Here is a 24,162-nt window from a genome sequence, read left to right as displayed (position 1 = left end):
TGGGGGTTACTCCTGTCTCCTTGGGTGTCAGGGTCCCCCACCAGCGGCCAGCAGACACCCTAGTTGTGGGGAGACACTAACTCGGCGTCTTCCCACACCACCATGTTGACTCCCAACTGCGATTTCTTAACTATTGCTGCTTTCTCGGAGCAAGGGACTGAGGTAAAGTTTGACATTGTCAAGAATAATGCTCATTCTTAACTGTTATCATCAATTATCATGGGAAAAGATGTAGCAGAGAATCTTCAACCCCTAACTATAACCTTAACATTCAAAGAGCAGAGTGACATGGTCCATTGCAGTCCAACATGAAGAATCCAGGATAGCATGCAGGAGGGTTCCCCTGATATCCAGTTCAAGCCCCCGTGCAATCCAATCAGAGGACATGGTCAAGAACTGGGCAAGTAGTTGGGAGTCTAGGAAAGCATGTGATTCATGTGGCTCAGCAACAAACCAGAGAAGAACCACGTGGGCAGGGAAAGCAAGGAGTACCTGGAAACAAGAAGTCACAAGATAGGCAAGATCTAGGCCGAAAGCCAGGAAGTCACAAAAATTTGAGAGCAAAGAAAAGCTGGTGATGTGGGACATTGTCCTACAGGTGGAAACAAGATGAGTAAACCAAAGGAGAGGTCCCCAAATCTCAGCCAGTTCATGTTTGAAGCAGAGATCCAGAGAATCTCCAGGAGGTAGATAAACCATGAAGTCATCTCTTAAGTCCCATCATCAAACAGATGCCCAAATACTTTCTTATTTTTCTGTAATATATTTTAAAATATTTAATTTTTCATCTAGAAATTTCAGTAATACATAAACATGACTTTTTTAAAAAGTTAGGGAGTGCTAAAGATACTGTAAAAAGTAAATCACTTTCCCCTCTCCAATCCACTTCCCCTTATGTAGACTCAATCACTAGTAACAGATTCTTGTGCATCCTTTCAGAAAAATTTGAATGCACATATCAGTATTTCCAAAAGGATATATTTTATATATTACCTTGCATCTTATTTTGTTTATTTAATAATATTTCTTTGAGAATTTTTCTTCATCATCATATTTGAATCTCCCTCATTGTTTTAACAGATTTGAATCTCCTCACAGTATTCCACTGGGTTTATCATATTTGTTTAACCAGTTACCTATTGATCAACAATTACATTGTACCCATTCTTTTGTTATTGCAAAAGTACTGCTAACTTATATATATATTCTTAGGAACACATGAAAATATGTCTGTATAATAAATTCTTAGAAATGGAATTTTCTTGTCAAAAACAGGTAGATTTAAAATCTGGATAATACCAAATCATCCTCAAAAAACTTTATACCAATTTGCAGTTCCACTAAAAGGGTATGAGTGATTATTGCCCCATCCTGTGTCTATACAGTGTAGTATCAAAATATTTGATCCCTGCAAACGTTATGTAAAACGCATCTCCTAGATTTATTTCATTATGAGTAAGGTAATGCCTCTTTTATATTTATAAAATAACCATATTACTCTCTATTAACTATTTTCTGCCCATTTTAAAATTAGGTTTTTTATTATTGCTTTGAAGGATTATTACATATTAAGAAAGTTAAAAGTCCTATATCTTACATATCACAAATATATTTCCCAGTGTGACTTTGTTTATAGCATTTGTTTAAAAAATTTGTTTTTAATTTTATGTAATTGTTATTTTATGTTTTAAAACTAACAGCATTTAAGTTTTTATTGTTTTTAGAAAGAAAAACCTTACCCTTTCCATTATTAAGAAAAATGTTTTTCCAAATTTTTAATCTACCTAGTATTGATTTTAGAGTAAGGGGTGAGGCAGCAATTCAAGTTATTTTTTTTTTCAAGTGGATAATTGATTATCTCACACCATTTATTTAATGGTCCAAATTTTTCCTATTTCTGCTTCTATCACATGTCCAGGATCCATGTATATACCTAGCACTTACCAGCTCTTCCAATACAATGATGAATAGAATCAATGATAGTGAGCATCTTTGCCTTATTCCTGATTTTAAAGGAAATGCTCTTATTTTGGTACCATCAAAAACGATGTCTGCCAACCGAACTTTTTTAAAAGGTCAGAAGATTTGAACAACTATTTCACCAAAGCAGATACATGAATGGCAAATAAGCACATGAAAAGATTATCAACATCACAGGTAATCAAGAAAACACATATTAATACAAAATAAAATACTACTATACCCACTAGAATGGCAAAAAACCATCTTACAAATTTGTTACAGGGTTATGTGGAACACTTAGCTCCTGTTATTATTTTTATTATTCTTGAACTTATTCTGAAGACAAGAGAGATCCAATAGAGGTTCTGGCTGAGATGCAACATGGCAATACTTGCCTCTCAAAAAGATAATCATGGCAGCAATGTGAAGGGGATTGGAGTGAAATAACCTTAGAGGTGTAGAGGCCCCAGAGAAGAAAGCTATTAGAAACAGTCCAAAGAAGAGAAAGGAAAGTTTGAACCATGGCAGTAAGTAGTGAGGGAACAAATTAAAAAGTCATTACTAAGACAAAAATTGATAGAGTCTGGTGTATGATTAAATGTAGGATACCAGGATTCCAGAATTAACCTATTGGTAGCACTGTTCTAAAAATCAGATATTGAAATATACATTTCAAAGTGGCAAAATTGTATAAATTGTATAACTCTCACATGAGGGAAAATATTAATGAGGTATAGTTCCAGTGAATTTTGAAAATTCTTAAAAGATAATCTTGAAGGTTTTTTGTTTTGCTTCATTTAATCAAATATTCAGATAAACATAATTAAATCTACTGACTTTTTTCCATTTGTAGTATGTATCACACAATACACTTACAATACAAAATAAACACACTGGCTCAGGAAAAAAAGTGCATGAAGGAAAAGAAATTACAGGAAACAATTTTTTAGTTTAAACAGATATGTCAGTTATGTGCAGATATCCTAAAAATGGAATAGAAATTTCATACATTTTGAGCAGGAAGACTGGGTTTGTTTAATATGTTTAGCATATCTTGGTAAATTGAAAAATATATAAAATGGCTCTCCACACGCGCTTAGTGTTTTAGTCTAAAACACTAAAATTTGGAGGGAAGGGGAGACTTCTGTATCTAAAGAAAATAGGCCTACGGGGATAAGAACTGAATTTGTGATACAAATACCTCCTTGGGACTGATATTTATCTTTTCTGAATTTAAGTTTCCACTTATAAGTGAGAATGATAGTCCCACCCTTCCAACACACATACAGGATTTTTGTGAAAAACAAACAAGTTAAAAATTGTGAAAGCATTTTGAAAATAGTGAAGCATTGGTAAAAGCAAGAATGGCATATGAAGCACTTCTCCAAAAGCGATGGCACCTGTGCATGCTCTTTCTGACTTCAGACTAGCAATAGACTGGCTCTTGGCATTGGATTTAAATGGATCTCCTCAGTTTAAAAGAAGAACCATCAAGGCTGGTTCAATCTTATTTCCTAAGGACTTAAAAAAAAATTTTTATCCTGTAAAATCGTGATAGGATAGAAGAAGTTCACAAATAACCAAACTGCGCATGTACTGCACATGCATTCCTTTAAACATGGGTTAAATTCACATACACACAAACACACACACGATTCCAGATGATCATATCAGAATGAGAAAAGTCATTGTTGAGAAACTTCAGTCTAGACTGTTTGCTTGGCATGTTCTTAAAAATTCAAAGGCCTTGTGTGTGTGTGTGTGTGTGTGTGTGTGTGTGTGTGTGTGTATTTGTGTGTCAAACGTTCTCCAAATCTGATGACCACAATCAATAGTTGAGCATTAATTCTTTCTGCAAAACTTTCAGGTAAAATGTTATGTTGCATTGCCCCACACGCACTCTCCTATATAGGGCCCACACCAGGGGAATGGAGTTACCCATCCAAATGTTTTGAGATCCAAAGAAACTACTGTCCAAGAATTGATTTCCCTTTCTAAGGAATTGACTTTGTCCATTTGAAAATTGCCATGATAGGAATGCTCACTCTGGAATTTGGCCAGGGTAATAGTTTTCACAATTCATCGTCCTACTCTTATGAAATCTGACACCTATTTTGTTAATGAATAAAATAGGTCAGAACCTGAGCATTAGCACAAATTCAAATGCCAGAACTTCCAGTAACTCAGCATGTTCTTTATATTATTGCTCAGGACTCTGTTTCTAGAATTCTCAACATCGGGACATGAGAATATCTATCAAATCAGCACATGCTACTTTAACCATAATAATTTTAGAAAGTAAAATCGCCAGGGATCCCAGTCCCATGCTAAACAAGCAAAGCCTATGAAAGGAGTAAGATCAAGGTGCCCAGGAAATCAAGGTGGATTAATTGCCCTAAGATTTGAGTCCTATTCTTAGTTATACAACTTACTGTGTAACCTTTGAAAATTCACTGAAACTTCAGTTTCCAGATTTGTAAAACAGAGATAACATCTTTCCTGACTGCTTCACAGAACGAGGAATGAATCTAAATGCCCTTCGTAAACAGTAAAGCCCTATCTAGTCACAATTACAGTGTATTATTAATGGAAGATCATGGTAAGAGGTGTTTTTGTGCCTCTTGGCATCTACTTGCAACTGTTACTGTTACTTTGTAAAAGGCACATTAGGAAGTGGTTTTTTTTGTTTGTTTGTTTGTTTGTTTTTTAATTTATTTATTTACTTATTTTTGGCTGTGTTGGGTCTTCGTTTCTGTGCGAGGGCTTTCTCTAGTTGTGGCAAGCGGGGGCCACTCTTCATTGCGGTGCGCAGGCCTCTCACCATCGTGGCCTCTTTTGTTGTGGAGCACAGGCTCCAGACGCGCAGGCTCAGCAATCATGGCTCACGGGCCCAGTTGCTCCGCGGCATGTGGGATCTTCCCATACCAGGGCTCGAACCCGTGTGCCCTGCATTGGCAGGCAGACTCCCAACCACTGCGCCACCAGGGAAGCCCAGGGAAGTGGTTTTTTTCTGGAAATCTCTAGACGTGATAATTTATCCACATCCCCATTCTTCACACTCTGTATGAACATTGCTCAATGTTTCTTCGCATGCTCTGCAAGACAGACTTAGCGCTGTAAATGTGAAACAAAGTATAGGCTTGGGAGAGGGAACATCACCCAGACTCCCTCCGATGTAACAGCACAGTAAGTCCCCTGCATACGAATGAGTTCCGTTCCTAGAGTGCGTTCGGAAGTCCAGTTTGTTAGTAAGTCCAACAAAGCTAGCCTAGGTACCCAACTAACACAATCGGCTATACAGTACTGTATGGTAATAGGTTTATAATACTTTTCACACAAATAATACATAAAAAGCAAACACAAAAAATAAAGAAAACATTTTAAATCTTACAGTACAGTACCTTGAGAAGTACAGTACAGGACCAGCTACATCACCGCTGCTTTCACGCTTGCTTCCGGACATCCTGGGCTTGAAATAAAGACACTGTACTACTGTGGTCTACACAGTACTGTACAGTAAAGCACACAAAAGCACAACCACTTGTAGAGGATGCACGCACGTGATAATGTACGCCAGACATGTGAACTTATGTGACTGCACGTGCAAATGCACATTCACATTTTGAAAGTTCGCAACTTGAAGGTTTGTATGGAGGGGACTTACTGTGTTTATGTTAGGTATCAAACAACCAAATGGATAAGCAGTAGAGCACAAGTTCCTTATTTTGTGCACTGCTGCCTCCAGCATGTACAATAGTGCCTGGCACAGAGAAGGCACTCAAACTTTTCCAAATCAATTCATTAACGCTCTTTTAACTAACGCCGTTGGTACAACCATCTCTAAAGGTCAAATATTTTTTGTAAGCACCATTATATGGCTCTTCTCAGAGCTGTTGTATATATAACATCTCAAGTCTGCCAAAATTCAGGGTTTCCAAAGCAAGAGCACAGGGACCAATCTGCTTGGTAAGTGTCGCATATAATATTTATATATGTTTTATATATAGTCATATATATTTTTTATACATTCTCATATATATGATTTGGAACTTATTGGTACTTAGAAATAAAAACGCTTTTATTAACTAAAAGGTTCACAGCATAAAGTGGCACAATAACTGGAAGGTTTTCTTAACAATAACTAAACAGTAAGAATTGTTAATTTCAAGCTTTATTGAGATCTGCCTGATTTGAATTTATTTTTTCCACTTCTTTAAGAAAATTATGCTATAAATATAATGAAGTATTTTGTGTTTGAAAATCTTACAATGCCTGAATATTGTCAACTTGAATATTGGCTTTTTTGTGCAACAGAATAAATAAGAATTTAGGTTGATTTTGTTTTGATCCCAGAATGTACACTAAACTTTCTTTGAGAATAAACCCCTTTTATCAACTTGTTTATGGTATTTTGCCTCTTGTTTTAAGACTGAAACTGCAGGGTACGGAAAAAAGAAAAGGAAAAAAACCTTTCTTCATTGTGGAGACTTCACTGAAATGATTTTGATAAGTATACATTTTACTTGGTGCATTTTTATAGCTCCATAACAAACAATTTTTGTTTTCTCTGTACTCCGTCTCCTCATGTTACAATCTACAGGAAAGAAAGATGAACCTCAAATCTCCTATTTCTGCGTTACCACCTAATTGTTTAGAAGCTTCAGGACTCACTTACCAAATTAGTATTATTTTACTGTATTCACTGCACTGGAACAGCCAGGATATTTTAATGAACATCCACGAGAGACAATATGGTTTACCAACAGAGTAAAAATCTGGACTCTTAGGTGAGATGCTGTGGCTTTTGAAGCATCGCACTGTACCAATGGCAGGAATTATTTGTGTCAGCTCTGCCAGGTCAGAACATACTTTCCTTTTTAAGACTGGGATCTTGTGGTGATGGTGTCTTTTTTACTTTTAAACTGAGATTAAAATGTTATATTCTCTTTGGGATTGAATCTAAAGATATGCTTGTTCAAATATATGTAGCCCAACTAATCCAAAATCATTTACTTAAATTCCCCCCCGCCCCGCTCCCAGATTGCCTGGAAATCCAATCTGATTTGTATCTGCTTCTTGAGCAATAGCATTGGGTCTGATTAACTAGGGAACTGGTAGTCTGCCTGTGTGGACGAACAGCTTATCCTTCGTATGTTCAAGAATCAAATCAGAACCAAAATTCAGGTTTGGTTTAGTGACCAACTATCTGAAACTTCCATGAATTAAAAGTGACAAATTATTTCTTCCTTCTCACTGCAACCACTCTGGTCCAAACCTTTAGCATGCCATGCTAAAGAACTCTGAAAGCATCCCAGCTGGGTCTCACCAGGGTCTCAGAGCTCTCGTATCCATGTGCTAGATCATTTATTCTGCAAACACTCGTGGAGTCTCAAATGAACATGAGGGACTTTAGGGACACAAAGATCACAAGACACAGTCATTGCCTCGTGCCTATAATAGACTGCAGAGAAACGGAGTATGTACTCAAATATTTTTTGAACTGGATCTTCAAGAGAGGGAAAGTGGAAAGGGAATTCCAGGGGAAAGGGACAAAGTGAGCTAAAGTATTAAGGCAGGAAAGATGGACCATCATTGTAAACAGTGTAGCCATGAAGCCCAACATCACCCACTAGTGATACAGAACCCTTGCTTCCATCTGAGAACACCTAGCTTTGCCATAGCCCTGGTGCACAGCAACACAGTGACAAGAAAATCTTACATAAAAAGAACGCAGAGCACTTGCTCAGAGTTGAGTCATGGTGATCTAGTGCTCAGAACTACTTGACATGATCTTTGATATTGATTATTTAATAAAATAAAATTGGGATTTCACAGCTGGGATATGGGGAATGTCTTCCACCTACTCTGGGAAACCTCTTCTTGGGACGCTGAGGGAAATTTATTTGCTAAGGTAAAAAAGGAGCAGCTCTGCGTTGGGTCCCCCAGCTTGGCTGTGATGCTGGTTCTCCTCAATCTTCTTGTACCCTTTTCTGTAGAATAAATCTCGCTTTGCAGAGATTTTTGGAATTGTGTTAATGACCTTGTGACAAACAGTGAGTTGTCCAGATGGACTGTATTTATTCCTACCCACCTTCAATCCAAGCAAAATTGAAAGCTCTCTCCTTTCCCTTTTCCTAACAGTTTAACCACTGATTTAATGCTTAACAACTAGGATTGGTAATTTGTTTATGAGTTTCTCGCTCCCTAATAAAATGTGAGTGCCTCCAGGCCAGGAGCTATGTCTCTTCATCTCTGTATCCCCAGAGAATAACACAGACACCATGCACAACACATTATTAAATGTGACTAGTGTGTGCAGAGAACGTGTTGGGCATTGGGGGTTAGGAGAAGAAGGTTGGACTCCACCAGAATTCAGGTCTTGCAGGACCCTACAGGCCCTGTTAAAGCATTTGTGGATCCAAGGAAAGTGATCTCAATGGTTCTTTCCATACATCACCTTATTTCATGTTTCAGTAACACTTTCAGGGAGGTATCATTATCATCCCTTTGTTATAAATGAAGAAGCTGAGCCTCATCAAAATTAAGTCAATTGCCCGAGGTCTCTTAGCCAGTAAATGGGGAGTCAGGGCTGGAATGCCGTTCCGTGATGCACCAAGTCCATGCTCTTAACTATTACTTTACACTTCAACTCCAAGAATTTTAATTTATGTCACGATGACGGCCAGCAGGTGAGTTAACTGTCCTCACATGTCAACAGGGACATCTATCTAGATCACACCAAGAATCGGATGTCTCGAGTTGTAAATCAGTAAGTCTCAGCTCTGTTGGATTCTGAGAGCAAGACCATTAGACAGACTCTAAATGCCTCTTCGTACAAATTGGCCCCAGGGCAGCAGAGGAAGCTCCATTTGTTCCTGCCTCCTTGCACATTTCCCATTGAAAACGCACTTCTGACAAAGCCCATAGGTTGTATTATATGTCTATATGGAAGTATAGCATCTTGCCTGACAGAAACAAATGTATTCAACTATAAGCTCCCAAAACCTTTCCCCTTACTCACCTCCTGAGAGAGATTCTGTTTGTGCTGCTGTGCCAGTATAATAAGTTGGGAGAAGGAAAAAACAAACTGAGAGGAACTTCACCGACTAAACAAGAAAGGGCGTGATGTAACAGGAGGGCAGGAGGAGGGGATGCATAGTGAGTGAGATTATAGCAGTAGAGACATCTAAAAAGGATACTGAAGAAACTTTGGTATTGGGTTGAAAAGTATAATCTATCTTACAGCCCCTCAAGAAGAAATTTACCATGTTCTTCAATATTTGGGGGTTAGAATGTTTTTCCTTTGTATATGTCACCTTGGTCAGATGGGACTTAAGACAGATGCAAGAATCCACAGTCTCCATGAACTTCACTTATATCTGGCAGGACCTTAAGGATCTCTCTCATATTTTACTTTAATGAAGCAAGTATGGATGGGTGAAAAAACTAGTCCAAAGTACCACAAACTCAGTGGCTTAAACAACAGAAATTAATTTTCTCATAATTCTGGTGGCTAGAAGTCCAAGATCAAGGAGTCACCAGGACTGGTTTTTTTCCTGAAGCCTCTTTCTTTGACTTGTAGATGGCTGTCTTCTTCCCTCTGTGCTTTTGTGTGTCCTGATTTCCTCTTCGTATAAAGACATGAGTCATATTGGATTAGGGTCCCTGTTAATGACCTCATTTTCACTTAATAATCTCTATAAAGATCCTCTCTCCAAATACAGTCACATTCTGAGGTACTGGGTGTTAAGACTTCAACATACGCCTTGTCGGGGGGGACACAACTGAGCCCACAATGCAAAGGCAGAAGCATGACTAATTATATGGGTCTCTGTGTCTGCAAGACAAAAACGAATCGGATGCTCAGGAAAAGCACACGTGCTCCTCCTACTAATGACTGAAAATATATCTCCTGTAGATTCTCAGGAAGAGGTTTCTGAGTAACAGGTGGGAAATTTCTTTAGCAATATTCTTAGAGTAAATACAGTGCATTTCATAGCACTGTTTCTTGTAACAGTCTTCAACGTAGGTCCGTGGCATAATGCTAAAATGCAGTTTAGCGAAAGTATATCTACAAGCATGCAAATTCATATGATGCGTTGGCTTAATCCCAGAAGAGGTTTTAGAATATCTAAGAGAATGGATTAATAGTTCTTGTTATGGAAAACCTCCATAAATGTTTCTCTCACAAGAAACATGTTTCTCCTTTCAGAAGTCTTAAGAGAGAGGCGGTTTGAAGTTTTACTTCCAAAAAAGAACCTGTAGTCCAATTATTCTCTGTTGCTACTTTCAGCGTAGATCCAAATACAGTCAGGTCGTCAGAGCTGGGGTGACTTCTCCTTCTAAGAAGACAGTGCGCTTAGTGGTACGAGCAGGTCCTCTGCAAACTGCCTTTGATCTGCTCCTCGCTAGAGCTGTAACAAGGGGCAGACAGCCTCACCGAGCCATCTGCCATTGTACCTCAGCTGTAAACTGGGGACAGCAGCACATACAGGCTAAGCTACTGTGTGTGAACCACGTACAACAGTTGTAACACTCCCTGTGTGTGAACCACGTACAACAGTTGTAACACTCCACAAGTATGAGTCTTCCTTACGATGAAAGCTAAGGGATTTCAACAATAGCCTTGATACAACTTCCATGCGCTCTGTATATAACCAGTGCCAAAGCAAAGATTCGAATTCAGTTTTCCCTGACTGTACTGCACTGTCGTGGTTCTCAACTGTGAGCCCTGTGACCAACATCACGCGGGGGGCTTGTTAAATTCACATCACAGGATCCCTCCCTGGAGTTTCGGGTAAAGGAGGTCTGGGACGGGACGGGGCACAAGATTTTACATTTCTAAAAGTTCCCACACTCCAACCAGTGCCATGGTTCCTAATCCACCCCCACTTACAGCTGGTGGACCCCAAAGAGTTATGTCACTTCTTTCAGTCTTGTTTCCTTGTCTGTAAAACAGGGATGAAGACCGTCTGTACCTACTTAGCCTGCCTTGGGGGAATTAAAGAGTGCAGAGCCTGGCATGGCCACTTCTAGATCATTCCAGTGCTCTCTCCAGAGCGCCAAGCTGCCGACCTCAGTTTCTGTGTATAACAGAATATTAATAGGAGGTTCTTTCTCTCTCAGTTTTGATTCAAGCCCAGAAAACGGAGCACAGAATGATAGATGCCAAGGACCCCCTCTTCTCATTACAAAGTGGGGTGCTGGATTAACTACTCAGAACTTGTAAAGGAGATGACCAAGCACTCCTTCAGGCTGACCCTGCACAGCAACCCCCTTCAAGGTGTTAAAAGCCTTGAGTTGAAAGACCGAGAAGTACAGATGGCTGTGGGATGTCTCTGTGGATTCCAGGAAGTGATCTATGTATGCATTCCCGTACTTTGCCTATTGTATTCACCAAACTGAGAGACCATCACCTCCAGATCACAGTGGTACATGTCAAGGAAGGCTTTCCAGGGTTCTTACCTTGCCTCCTCTGGCTCCAACCCTGGAAGAACCAGAGTCAGTCCCAAGAGGGGCTGGTTACCACAGAGAAGAGGAGCACCAGACAGAGAAAGGGAGGAGAGGCCCAACTTCCACTTCATCGTGCAGCTTCCCATATGCCACACCTCAAACTGGAGGAGGAAACAGCTGTAACCTCCGATAAAGTTCTGAGTCGTCATCATTACAATAGATTAGGTAATTTTGCTACTAAAATAAGACTTCTTTTATAATTAGAAGTACTGGGAGACTTGTGATTTGAACGAGTCTAGAAAACTAATAGACTTACGCAGAATTTCATCCAGGGGCAGGAAAGGGACTAGCTCTCAGAGCATGTTTGATGGGAAAATGGGGATGAAAAATAGGCTTCTTCTGAGTTGCACCCTTAAAGTTTTGGTCTTTTAATGAACCACGTACATGCATACACCTGCACATCCCATGTTACCGAAGCATACTTCTTGGTTCTGAGACTGTGCTTCCTCTCAACATATACCAGATGAGGAAATATCTTTATTTTAATGCCACTTTCAAAGAAGAAAGACAGGATCATTTGGAGCAGCTCTCAGAAGCCCAAATATAACACCTTAAAAATACATATTCTTCAGTGGCTATTTGAAATATTATGCAGACAAGCAAAATATGTACTGTTTATAGTCAATAGATATAAAAAGTACTTTTTAAAAAAGCTCTAAGAAACTTAGCTTAGTCTAGATCAATCAACTATCGTTTTTAAGAAAAATGTTTTGCTGCTATTGGCTTGTTTTTCCAACCCAAGTCACTAACGTTCCTGTTCGCAATCCTAGGAGATGCACAGCCGCCAGAAAACACCTGAACTTGTCAATATACGGAGCAAGGTTTATATTCTCCTTATGCTTTTAAATCATTTTTCATGCCCATCAGTGACATGGTGTAGGTAGTATCGTGAAGGATTAAGTTATGAGAAGCCAGTATTCGAGCACACTCTGAATATTTTACAGTGAGGATATTCTTAGGGCTTGATTGCTACATTATTTCCTGCTTGAAAACATTCCAAACTGCATTGTTTCTCAGAAAATTTTTATTAAAAATCAAGTGCTATTTGTCGTTTCTAACAAAAAAGCACCCATTGTAGCTTTAATTCACCTCTAAACTAAGACACATTTGTATAAAACATAGCATTTTTATCTAGCTTCATAATTGAAATAACTGTTTTTCCAATGAAAAGCAATTCACTGGACTTCCAAAAGCAGTCCAATGAAATTCACACACACACACACACACACACACACACACACACACACACACACACACACACAGAGTGATTCCCAAACTCAATGTGTGATTCTGGCAAATAGTTTTAATAAACACTTTATCACCTGTAGAGCCCATCCCTACTCTACATCAGGAGTTATCTGTACAGGAAAAAAAAATCAAGAAATTCCTATTGCCTCAAAATAAGTAAGAACTATTTCTTTAAAGGGCTGTCCATCCTCATCCTTTCTCCTTAACTTGGGTCTAATACAATGGTCTATATCTACCCCACTGTTTAAGCACAATTAATATCACAGCCTCGTACATTACAAAGAACGAGAGTAAGGGTTATAGAGAGAAAAGTAGTAGAATTAAAACTAGAATTCCAGTCACTGATAATGAATTTCACTTCCAGAAATTCACTTCCAAAGTTACTGAAAAAAAAAAAAAAAAAAGTATAAATATTCCAGAACTGTAAATGTAGACTGTAACATTACATGAGAGGTGATATAGTGTATCAGGCAACTTGGGTGCTAATCCTCACTCTGCCATCATCCACTTGTGAACCCAGAATAGGCTGTCTATCTCCGCAGAGGCTTTAGAGTTAACAACAATAATGGCTTATCCACTGAGCAAAGCTGCTGAGAGAATCTGGCCAGTTAAGAAAGTGTGGGGTCCTTAAAAAACAAAACAGAATCCGCCCAAACAACAAGGTCCTACTGTAGAGCACAGGGAACTATACTCAATATCCTGTGATAAACCATAAGGGAAAAGAATATGAAAAAAGAATGTCTCTATGTGTATAACTGAGTCACTTTGCTGTACAGCAGAGATGGGCAGAGCACTGTAAATCAACTATACTTCAATTAAAAGACAAAAAAAAAAAAAAAACAGAATCCGCCCTGGGAACCAGTCAGACTTGAGTTTGAAATCTGGCCGTGCCTCTTCCAGGTCAAGACCTTGGACAAATCATTTCCTCCCTGTGCCTTTATCTCATCTAAAAATTGGATCTGGAAGTAATTTAAAGTTTACAGGGTTCTTAAAGGGATTAAATGTCACAATATATGTTAAAGATGCAGTACATAATAGATGTTCAATAAGTGGCAGTTGAATTTATGACTCATCTATGTGAAAGTGTTTGGGGAATATGAAGGCATCTGCATATGCAAATCCTTAATATCACGTAACACATTCATGTAATTAGTCGAAGGACTTCAGTCAGTATAGCTGCACAGCTACATGCACTTCTATTCTTATCCTTTCCCATAAACTCTTTCTAGAAGGTCCACTTCTTACATTTTGTAAAAATCCACAATTCCACTTAGTGTTGACCGCTAAAACAATAATGTCTGTCATGAGCTTAACACTCCTTTTACAAATAAAGATGACTATTAATTTCATACAGTCTATCATTATATGCAAACATTTCCTTTCTCTAGCTGCTTCCCTCATAGGTTTCCAATTCAGGGAAACCTCCTTTCCAAACCACAGTGTTGCTCATACTGAACTTTGTCCACAGCTATACTGTGGTTAACATAGTTTCCCAATCAAATGTTTATTTTTAAAATGAATCACATAGACTTCTAACCTCTAAGCAATCCTAAGTAACAGCATGAACGATAATAACTCCCCAAAACTTGTAAGAATCATACACTGCAAATGATGTCTCACAGGGGCTGGAAAACACAACTCGAGCCCATGCCCTTCCCTGCACTGCCTGTTACAGTACCGAGCATTTGCAGGTTTCCCTGTGCCAGTAAAACACTGGAAGGGGGCAGCTTCTGTAATAGGATCATTGGCTAAAATGAAATGAGTCGATCTGATCAATCGAAATTGCACATGCAGCAGAGAGCTCTTAATGGATCTTAATCTCCATTAGGCTGAGCTGGAGGAAGCTGCATCACATTTCAGCCATTTGTAGTAGCATCGTGGTCCGTGAGCAGCTTTCAGGGAATGGGAGTACTCATCCTGGGGTGCTCTGGGACAACCATCAATGGGACGGTAAACTCTTGCATCATCGGTGTCCAGGAAATGCTCTGGGGGATACTCTGGAGAACTGTCTCCAAGGCTTATGAAAATTTTAGCAGGAATTCGTGGTGGGTCAACCAGAAGAACATTAGCACATGAAGCTTTCATGTCATGTGTAATTAAATGTGGTTTAGAATCCCTTAGACATGATTTATAAAACCAAAAGGAACAGTTCCAAGTTTGTTACCAGAGGCCCATAAAGGGTAGGCTATGAGGAAAAGGACAAGGATGAAGCTTTCCAGAAGTAGGCATACTTTGCACATGACACATGGAAATATAAAAAACCTAATGTTTGGATGCCCAGAATGTGAAACTAACTGCCTCTCAATTTAATATATAATAGGGAAAGCTCCATGTGGAAATTCGAAAGAAAAGGAAAATTGCACACAATTTAGAAGACTACCCATTGTACATGCACTTGGAAATTACAGCACAATATCTCCTAATTAATGTTGATTGAGTACTTTGATTTCAAAAATTGAAAAGCGTAATACATGGACATTGCATTACACATTCACACACCCTCCCCACAAAGTCCTTGAAGTCAGAGACCAAAATAGAGAAGCCAATAGCAGATTACTTCATTGCTTTTTATCTTACTCTAAGTAAAGCTTTATGATTATAAATTCCAAAGTCCAGAATTAATAAAAACTGAACTGTCTTGTGCTATGGCACAAATAATTTATCCCAAATGTTTGGGCTACTTAATTGGAAATGTGAGGATTTTTTTCCATATCATATCAATAATTAAGATTCTGTAACATGTCACTACTACTTCTATTATGATAGCACTTCATCACTATAGAACACGGTTGCTCATTTTCACATCTGACTCTCAGCTTGATTGTGCCTAGATAAATTGTGAATCCCTTGAAAGCCAAAATGTCCCTTTTCATCATTTTATGCGCTGTGCCTAAGACAATGGTGATATAAAATAAATACACAATATATTCAATTGAATAAATCTGAGAACAGTAAGTAATTTTATGTACCATAATCTTTCAGTGAGGTATTTAGAAAATACTATTTTTTTTAACGTTTATTGGAGTATAATTGCTTTACATTGTTGTGTTAGTTGCTGCTGTACAACAAAGTGAATCAGCTATACGTATACATATATCCCCATGTCCCCTCCCTCTTGTGTCTCCCTCCCACCCTCCCTATCCCACCCCTCTAGGTGGACACAAAGCACCGAGCTGATCTCCCTGTGCTATGCGGCTGCTTCCCACTAGCTATCTATTTTACATTTGGTAGGGTATATATGTCCATGCCACTCTTTCACTTCGACTGAGCTTACCCTTCCCCCTCCCCATGTCCTCAAGTCCGTTCTCAACGACTGCATCTTTATTCCTGTCCTGCCCCTAGGTTGTTCAGAACCATTTTTATTTTTTAGATTCCATAAATATGTGTTAGCATATGGTATTTGTTTTTCTCTTTCTGACTCACTTCACTATGTATGACAGACTCTAGGTCCATCCACCTCACTACAAATAACTCAATTTCGTTTCTTTTTTTATGGCTGAGTAATATTCCATTGTATATCTGTGCCACATCTTCTTTATCCATTCATCTGTCGATGGACACTTAGGTTGCTTCCATGTTCTGGCTATTGTAAACAGTGCTGCAATGAACATTGTGGTACATGACTCTTTTTGAATTATGGTTTAGAAAATACTAACTATTTTTAAAGGTCTGAGAGACCTTTAGAGACATGTCAAAAGATCACCTTGACATGAAAAACTTAAGTAGGAAAAAAAGCCAGATTTGTGTATCATCTGGGTACTTCCACAGTAGAGAACATAATGACATCTATGAACTTTTCAGGTGTGCTGCTTTATTGTCTTCAGTTACAAACTTTAAAAACTAAGTCACAAAGTTTTAATGTGTTGGATTTTTCTAGTAAATAAATATGCTGAGAATGGTGAAAAAAAAAAAGAAACCTAAGTAGCCAAATATGTTTTATTTTCTTTGCAACTGAACACAGACAGGAAAGAAAGTGCATTACATAAATCAATTATTGGTGTCAGAAGGACTACCTAATAATTTACATTTTTAATTATCTTATTCTTATCTATTAATTGCTGCTACCCATGGCACTTTCAAAACAGACAATCTTATATAAAATGCCTACCACACACAGTAGGGACTCAAGATGCATTGTGGAAAGAAGACATAAGTGAGTCTCATTCCAAGAAAATAATGGAAGCAAGCATCCAGCTTCCTTAGGTGCCATACCATAAATAGTCTGGGTCCCAACACTTAAGACAACCTTTCTTTCTGTTTTAAAAATATCACTCTGACCTCCCTGGACTATCAGAATGTCTTTACCTGCCTCTAACAACTTGCAAACATGTTCAGTCATCTGAGAATTGAGGGCAGACAGGAGAGAAAGTGCTTTTGGTAATGAAATTATTGATGGCATAATACATTTCTAATAATTTTCATTTTAAATTATCTTATTATTTATTACAAAAATACGAAGGTTAAGTCAAGTGAGAATTTTCCAACTCTTTAATTAATCTACTCTACTCGATTTGATAGTACTTAACTCATCCTGTCTTTTGGGAGAAGTTTCTTCTTTGTATATAATCTTGATCTTAGATAGGCTTAAATTGGCTTTATTATACCACTACTTGGAAGAGGGGAAAAGAGAATTTGCCAGTGTATGTCCAGATTTAATAAATATGATTGCCTAAAACCTAGCAAATGTACATTTTATTTGATACCACCAAAAGATCCTTTAACCAACAATTTCTTTCAGTAAAAAGAAAAAAAAAATTCTAGAGTGCAATAATTACAATAGACCCCTGTGGGAGGTTTGGGCTCAGCTGTAAGGAGCAATTAAGTGCAGGTTCTGAGATACTGCGTGACTTTTGTGAAAGGAATGTGGAAGTGCCTGTCTCTATCGATGACTGGACAAGTCACTCCATTCAGCCATCATGGTCTCTGCATTTTGCAGGTTCCAGGAACTGGCCCAGCTGGGAGCCTGGAACTCCATCCACTTTAAAATATCTGATCAATCATTAACTATTAGAAAAGATGACCCCAGGAGAAGGTCTCTTATCAAGGAATCTCTTAAGAATTTATCTTAAGTAAACACAATTTTTAAAAATTATGTATTGTAATTAGCTCCAAAGGCATAATCCCTTTAGGAAGAGCGTGAAATAGAGTTTGCCTTGTCTTCCAAAAGAAAAATGCTTTATCTGTTCAAAACAATAGGCCTATTAGACTACTAGACATTCTTTTCAAATGACATGGCAGATTAATTCTAAACAAATGTTAGGACATTTTTTTTCCCAAAAGGAATAACTTTATGAGGAGGAAGAGGGTTTTAGACATAATTTTCTCACTGTGATCAGTTTTATAGAGTGTTTTATCTCCATGAAATATCAGATCAAAGCAATTTAAGACAATTTATGAAATTTACCAATCTATGACAGCAGCAATATTACCTGGTGGTTATGGGCAGAGACTCAGGAGCCTGATTGCCCTGCTTTGAATCCAGAATTCTGCAGTTACTAGCTGGGTTAATGTCTCCATTCTTCAGTTTCCCATCTTTAAAAGGAGAATAATAATAAAAAATATGTATCTTCTAGGTTTAGGGTACATAAGATCAAATGAGTTTATATGTATAAAGTCCTTAACACAGTGCCTAGCAAGTTATGAGTACTATTCAGAGTTAATCATGATTATTATTGTGAATAATAATGCCAGTGGGTATACAATCTGGGACAGTCATGATTTTAGAGGCTACTCTATCTTGATATTAAAGCCAAAGTCAGAATCAACAAGAATGTTTCCAAATACATGTAAATGTTAATGTAAATGATATTAACCATGGTTATGTCTGATTTCCTCCCTGTCTTATTAATTTATATCCAACAACTTGGTACAGCTAACAGATATACTGAATATATGACTTACTGCTCCTCACATATACATATGCTACAAGAGAGTATACTTTGATGGGGTTCAGGGTAGGCCACCCCAGAATGTGCCACTTTGACATGTGGATTATTTTGAGCTGAAGACGATCAAGGCCCAGAAAACTGAGGAAGAGCTTTTACCTCCCCCATAACTGCTTAAAACAATTTAGATAGAGGGACTGGTCCAGGAAGAGAACTATCACCAGAGATAACTACAAAAAATATGGACTAGGAGTGGTGAGCTGGGGGAAGCTTGGCAGGGCCTGGAGACCAGTCCTCTCTGTGTCCCACTGTCTCTGTATAGCATGGCAAACATTTGTTTACAAAACATGTGCTCTTCCCATCTTCCCATAAATTGCCCTCCTCCCTTTTGAAGTCCCAGACCTCCACCCCTCCTCCTGAGCTCAGGATGGCATATAAGCCTCTATTGTCTGACTGGCCTTTGGATCTCATATTCTATGGGGCCCCTGTATGTACATAATTAAATTTGTGTTTCTCCTGTTAATCTGTCTATGTTAATTTGATTATTAGGCCAGCCAAAGAACCTAGAAGGGAAGAAGGGAAAAGTTTTCCTCCCCTACAAGTTCTTTTAAAAATATTCTGGTGATATGTTTTAATTATCCTACAAAAGCGATCCACTTCCTACTTACTTTCAGGAAATGCAAATCAGTACCAAACATCGAAGATAAAAGCAAACTCACTGAAGTGAAAGGCATTTCCTAACATTAATTACATTTCAATTAACTCCATCAATTTTAAGTGACTCCACACAGCGCATTAATTCTTTCAACTGTAAGAAAATGCCTTTTACAGTTAATTTTATTCTGTCTATCTTATCAGGATGTAGTTCCTTCTTGGACAAGATGGTCTGCTGGTAACAAATGTCTTTAAAATTGTTTCATGCTAAAATGAATTCCCTCATGCTCTATGGTACAGGACTCTAAGATCCCAACCAAGGGGTTGTGCAAAGGCTGGAGAAGATTTACGGCTCTTCTTGGGGAAATCACTACCCTTACTGCAGGTGTCTCTGCAGCCACTGGGGTAGGTTCAAGGGGCTAGGTCCCCTGCTTAGGAGAAAATAAGAACTGGATTCTTAAGCAACTAGATGAGAATATCCACTTTGCTGCCTACACATTTAGTACATAAAATATATGGCCCTTGGTTAACCACAGAAGCACAGAACACCTGCTCTACGTTTAAAGAAATTGATCATGATCTAACTGTAAGCCAGGACTGCCCAATGGCTTACTCAAGTCATCTGGTACTAAAGAGAATGTTCAAATGGGCATCCAACTCTCTAATCAATATTCCCTAAAATCTATCCCTATATTAACGTACATGATCACAAGAGAAAATTACTCAGCCCTTGATGATGAATTCAAATATTCTGCTAAGTTACAATTTTATGTTACCACCAAAGCTTTTGTAGGTCAAAACAAGGAGCACTCTTTTGAAAACTGTCTGTGGCTTTTGCAAAATTATAATTGAAAAAAGCCTTCCGCATTTCATCCAGAGTGCTTCAGGAAAATACACACAAAATAATACTCTCCCTTGAATTTAGCTCAGGAAAAAGTTGCTTTCTACAAATCCATGTACATATTTTCTTTGATCAGACAATGAGAGCCATGTGCCTCAAGTGTTTCCCTGGGTGCCCTGACCATTGGGAAACAGAGACTTAATTCATGAAAAGTGCCAGTGCTGGGCATAGTAAACACTCCGTGACATCCACCTCCTATTATTAGCTATTATTAATCATTATAATCTTAGTTTAAGTGCCAGGTGACATTTCCTACTTGCTATAGATGGTCTCTGTTCTAATTTTATACCTGATTATCCTGTTTTGTATTATTTCATTGTATCAGCCACCTCAAAATAGACAAAGTGTAAGTTCAAATTAAAATTTTTAAAACAAGTAGGAATTCAACACAGTATTTCTGATTCCAGTAATGGTATTTGTGAATCAAGTACTGTGATCCCAATAATTTGTGATTTCAATCATGTATTTAAAACTTACAAATTAGTGCTGATGACAGAAGTATAAGTAAGGCTGAGATTGAAGAGGATGTTAATTTTCCTACCACAATGAGAATACTGGCCCAAATTCAGTGTGTAACTATAATTTTCCATTTGTAGTTAGGTATAGTAAATTCTCAGTAGGTCAAATTAACTGGGAGTTGTGGAGAAAGGCTAAAGTAATGAATGGAAAGTTTAAACTATAGAACACATAAATAATGTAGTCATATTATTCTAAAAATCATGAAAGCAGAAGCCAAGTGAGTCCAGGTGGGAGATGGTGACAGGCTGGATGCAGGTCATGCGGTGGGAAGGAGGGCTGAGTGCAGAGGAGAGTTTCAATAAACAGAGGAGGGTACCCGCGTGCAGGAGGCTGAGTGGCCTTGCTCTGAACTCCGGGAGGCGATGGCAGGCAGATGCAATAGTACAGGCTGGTTGGAACTGAGATGGAGTCATTCCAGATTTCTAGGAGGGGGGCAGTCTCTATCCAAGCTGAAAATACAACCTTTTTAGGACATTATATAAATCTTTATAATTTGCTCCCATTTCAGTCACTGTAAATAGTCCTGAAATCATGGGCTATTGAAGCAGGAAGGAACCCCATAGACCATACAGCTAGAAATTTCGTTTGGCAGCTGAGAAAACTGCAGTTCGGAAAGGTTACCCAAGGCCACACAGCTGGTCAGTTAAGCAACCAATACTTAATATCAGGGTTTCTAATTCTCAGTTCACTGTTCTACGCCCTGCTGTCCTCCTTGATAGGATAACCGAACGTCCCTATTTGTCTGGGACTATCCTGGTTTTAAAACTGAAAATCTCATGTCCCAGGAAACCCATCAGTCCCAGGCAAACCAGGATGGTTGGTCACCTTAATGGAGGTATGAATTATTATTCATATTCCTAGAATTTCAAAAGAGTAGTTTTCATCACTCATCTTACCAAAATTCTCCACGCAACAGCTTGTCCAAAACAGCTCCAGAATTAAGAGTGGTGACTTTATGTCATCATGGTAGAAGAAAGAGTGGTGAATTTATGTCATCGTGGTAGAAGAAAGAGTGGTGACTTTTTGTCATCGTGGTAGAAGAGTGGTGACTTTATGTCATCGTGGTAGAAGAAAGAGTGGTGACTTTTTGTCATCGTGGTAGAAGAAAGAGTGGTGACTTCTTTTTGTCATCATGGTAGAAAGGAGGAGGAAGAACCTCTTCATTTCCAGTCTCACTTGTGGCTGGAATACCTGCTGTTAGTCCCAGGTTATGCTATCAACAGCCTCCCAACCCCTATCTTTTTGGGGCTACCAGATCAGGTAAAATTTATGGAGGTTCTGCTTTTCCCAACACCAACTACATCTAGAAAAATATTTCAAAAGGTAAAGACAGAGTGGGATTGGATACAAGCCAATATTTTGCTCCCCTACCCCAGCCCATTACTGCAGAAAAGCGTGGACTGGTCTAAAAGCATCAGGCAAACAGACGTACAGACTTAGAGAAACTCAACTGTCTGCTTCCCTCCAAAGTCACCCAGGAGCAAAAAGTAAGCCCTCTTGAACACTCCAGTTGGGGCACACAGGAAAGCAAACTGCACGGCCATCTGCTTTCCTGGGAAAAAGGCACAGAGGACACCTGGAAGAGCAGGCTCCTACCACCCAGCAGCAAGACTCGAGCGGAGCACTGTGATTTCCACCCTGAAGGCCTTTCAGGCCACTCTGTGCTGGTCTGGCTCTGCCCCTCCTCTGAGTCACGCTGGCCGGCACCGTCCCTGGCAGCCCAGCTCTGCCTCAAAGTCACGGCTTCCACCAGAGATGCAGCCCCTACAGCTGCGTCCCAGGCAACTCCAAGGATCTGAGCATCCACTTCCAACCCTCGTGTGGAGGGTGGGAGGAATTTTAATTTCAGCTTAAGCTGCCCTGAGTTTGTCAAAAAGAAATGCCTCCCGAGAAGACAGACAGTGAGGGGAATAGCACGTCATGCTTGTTCCTGGATTCACCACCTGACACAGAGACCTTCCTCCTGTAGGGAAATGGAGAGGTTGTTTTTTCTTTCCCCCTTTTCCCCTTTGATTTTGTTCTGAAGGAGCTTATGCAAAAAAGAATTTTTTGAATCAATTCCATTCACACTAAAGGAACCATGATATCTTACTTTTTCCTTTACTTTTTTACTTTTTTTTTTTAAAAAAAACCTCTTTTACTGAGTCTACATGAAGCTAAAGGATATGGAATCAAGCCTTCTAAAGGTTGCTTCTCAGAAAAGTTTGTGATTCCTGGCAATGATTCAGTAAAGGTGCAGCACATCATATAGCTTCCTTTAAATTTCCTTTTTTGAAAGTCCGTGGGAGTGGGCAAAACACCAAAGCGTGGATCAGCCTGGCTCAAAATAACATGAATTACAGCTAATGCACTTTCTGTGAATTGGAAAGATAATAAAATTTCAATGGGAAGACTCTGGCTCCATCCCCCCTAGATCATTGTCAATCTCCCAACTGAATACTCGCATCTCTGAAGCTTCTTCTTTTTTTTTTTTTTTTTAACATCTTTATTGGAGTATAATTGCTTTACAATGGGGTGTTAGTTTCTGCTTTATAACAAAGTGAATCAGTTATACATATACATATGTTCCCATATCTCTTCCCTCTTGCTTCTCCCTCCCTCCCACCCTCCCTATCCCACCCCTCCAGGTGGTCACAAAGCACCGAGCTGATCTCCCTAAGCTGTGACAAAGTGAGAGAGTGGCATGGACATATATACACTACCAAACGTAAAATAGATAGCTAGTGGGAAGCAGTCTCTGAAGCTTCCTGGTTGACTCAGAGCCACAGAGGCTGCCTGCCTTCCCCTGCTTTTGCAGACTGACTTTTCTACTGAGCACCTGATGTGATACATCAACATTATCTCCCCCCAAGGGTTTAATTCTGTGTTTTTTGTTTGATTTTGTTTTGTTTTAGGAAGTCTCTCTGGAAAGAATGCTGAACTTAAAATGTGAAGACCTGCATCCAGTTCTGCCACTAATTGCCTTGAATTTGAGCAATTTCCTGAGCCTCTCTGCATGCCAGTTTCCTATCTAGAAAATAGCAATCATGACATAATTATACAGGTTTATTGGAGACTCACAATGGCACAGGTGAAAGCGCTGACACACAGTAGGTGCTTAGATATTTATGCAATGCTTCAGAGAAACAATCACCTGAATATAAAATATTTTTTGTGCCTATCGCCATAATAGGTCCGCAGAGCAGGGCTCAAAAACAAGACTTTGACCTCAAATAGATTGCAATCTCAAAATAGCTGCCATCTATTGAGCACCTGTTAGGTGCCACAGGCTAAGTATTTTAACATACATTGTCTTATTTAGTTCTCATAACAACTCTATGAGGCAAACATTATTATACCCTTTTTGCAGGTGAGGAAAAGAAAGCTTAGAAAAGTTAAATATACATTTCCCGAAGTCACACAACTTATAAGTGGCAGTGCTGGGACTAGAATAAAGGTCTGTTTTCACACTGCCCTCCAGTGCAAGCTGAGAAATCCTTA

The 24,162-nt window shown here is 38.9% G+C and overlaps 2 long non-coding RNA genes across 4 annotated transcripts in view; both read right to left on the bottom strand.

Moving 5' to 3' along the window:
* The window catches only part of LOC309646931, a 312,876-nt gene that overhangs the window by 133,563 nt on the left and 155,151 nt on the right, over positions 1–24,162 (bottom strand). The window lies entirely within an intron of this gene.
* LOC309646938 lies at positions 4,996–21,718 on the bottom strand. Its single transcript, XR_014255677.1, has 2 exons — positions 10,499–21,718; positions 4,996–10,462 (listed from the first exon to the last, which is right to left on the bottom strand). It is a non-coding gene; the product is annotated as an uncharacterized lncRNA (long non-coding RNA).

This window comes from Balaenoptera physalus (assembly GCF_965194825.1).
Source record: "Balaenoptera physalus genome assembly, chromosome: 17".
In the NCBI taxonomy this organism is placed as follows: Eukaryota; Metazoa; Chordata; class Mammalia; order Artiodactyla; family Balaenopteridae; genus Balaenoptera; species Balaenoptera physalus.
Note: the sequence above shows the minus strand (reverse complement) of the source record. Positions and strands in the feature narration are given on the sequence as shown.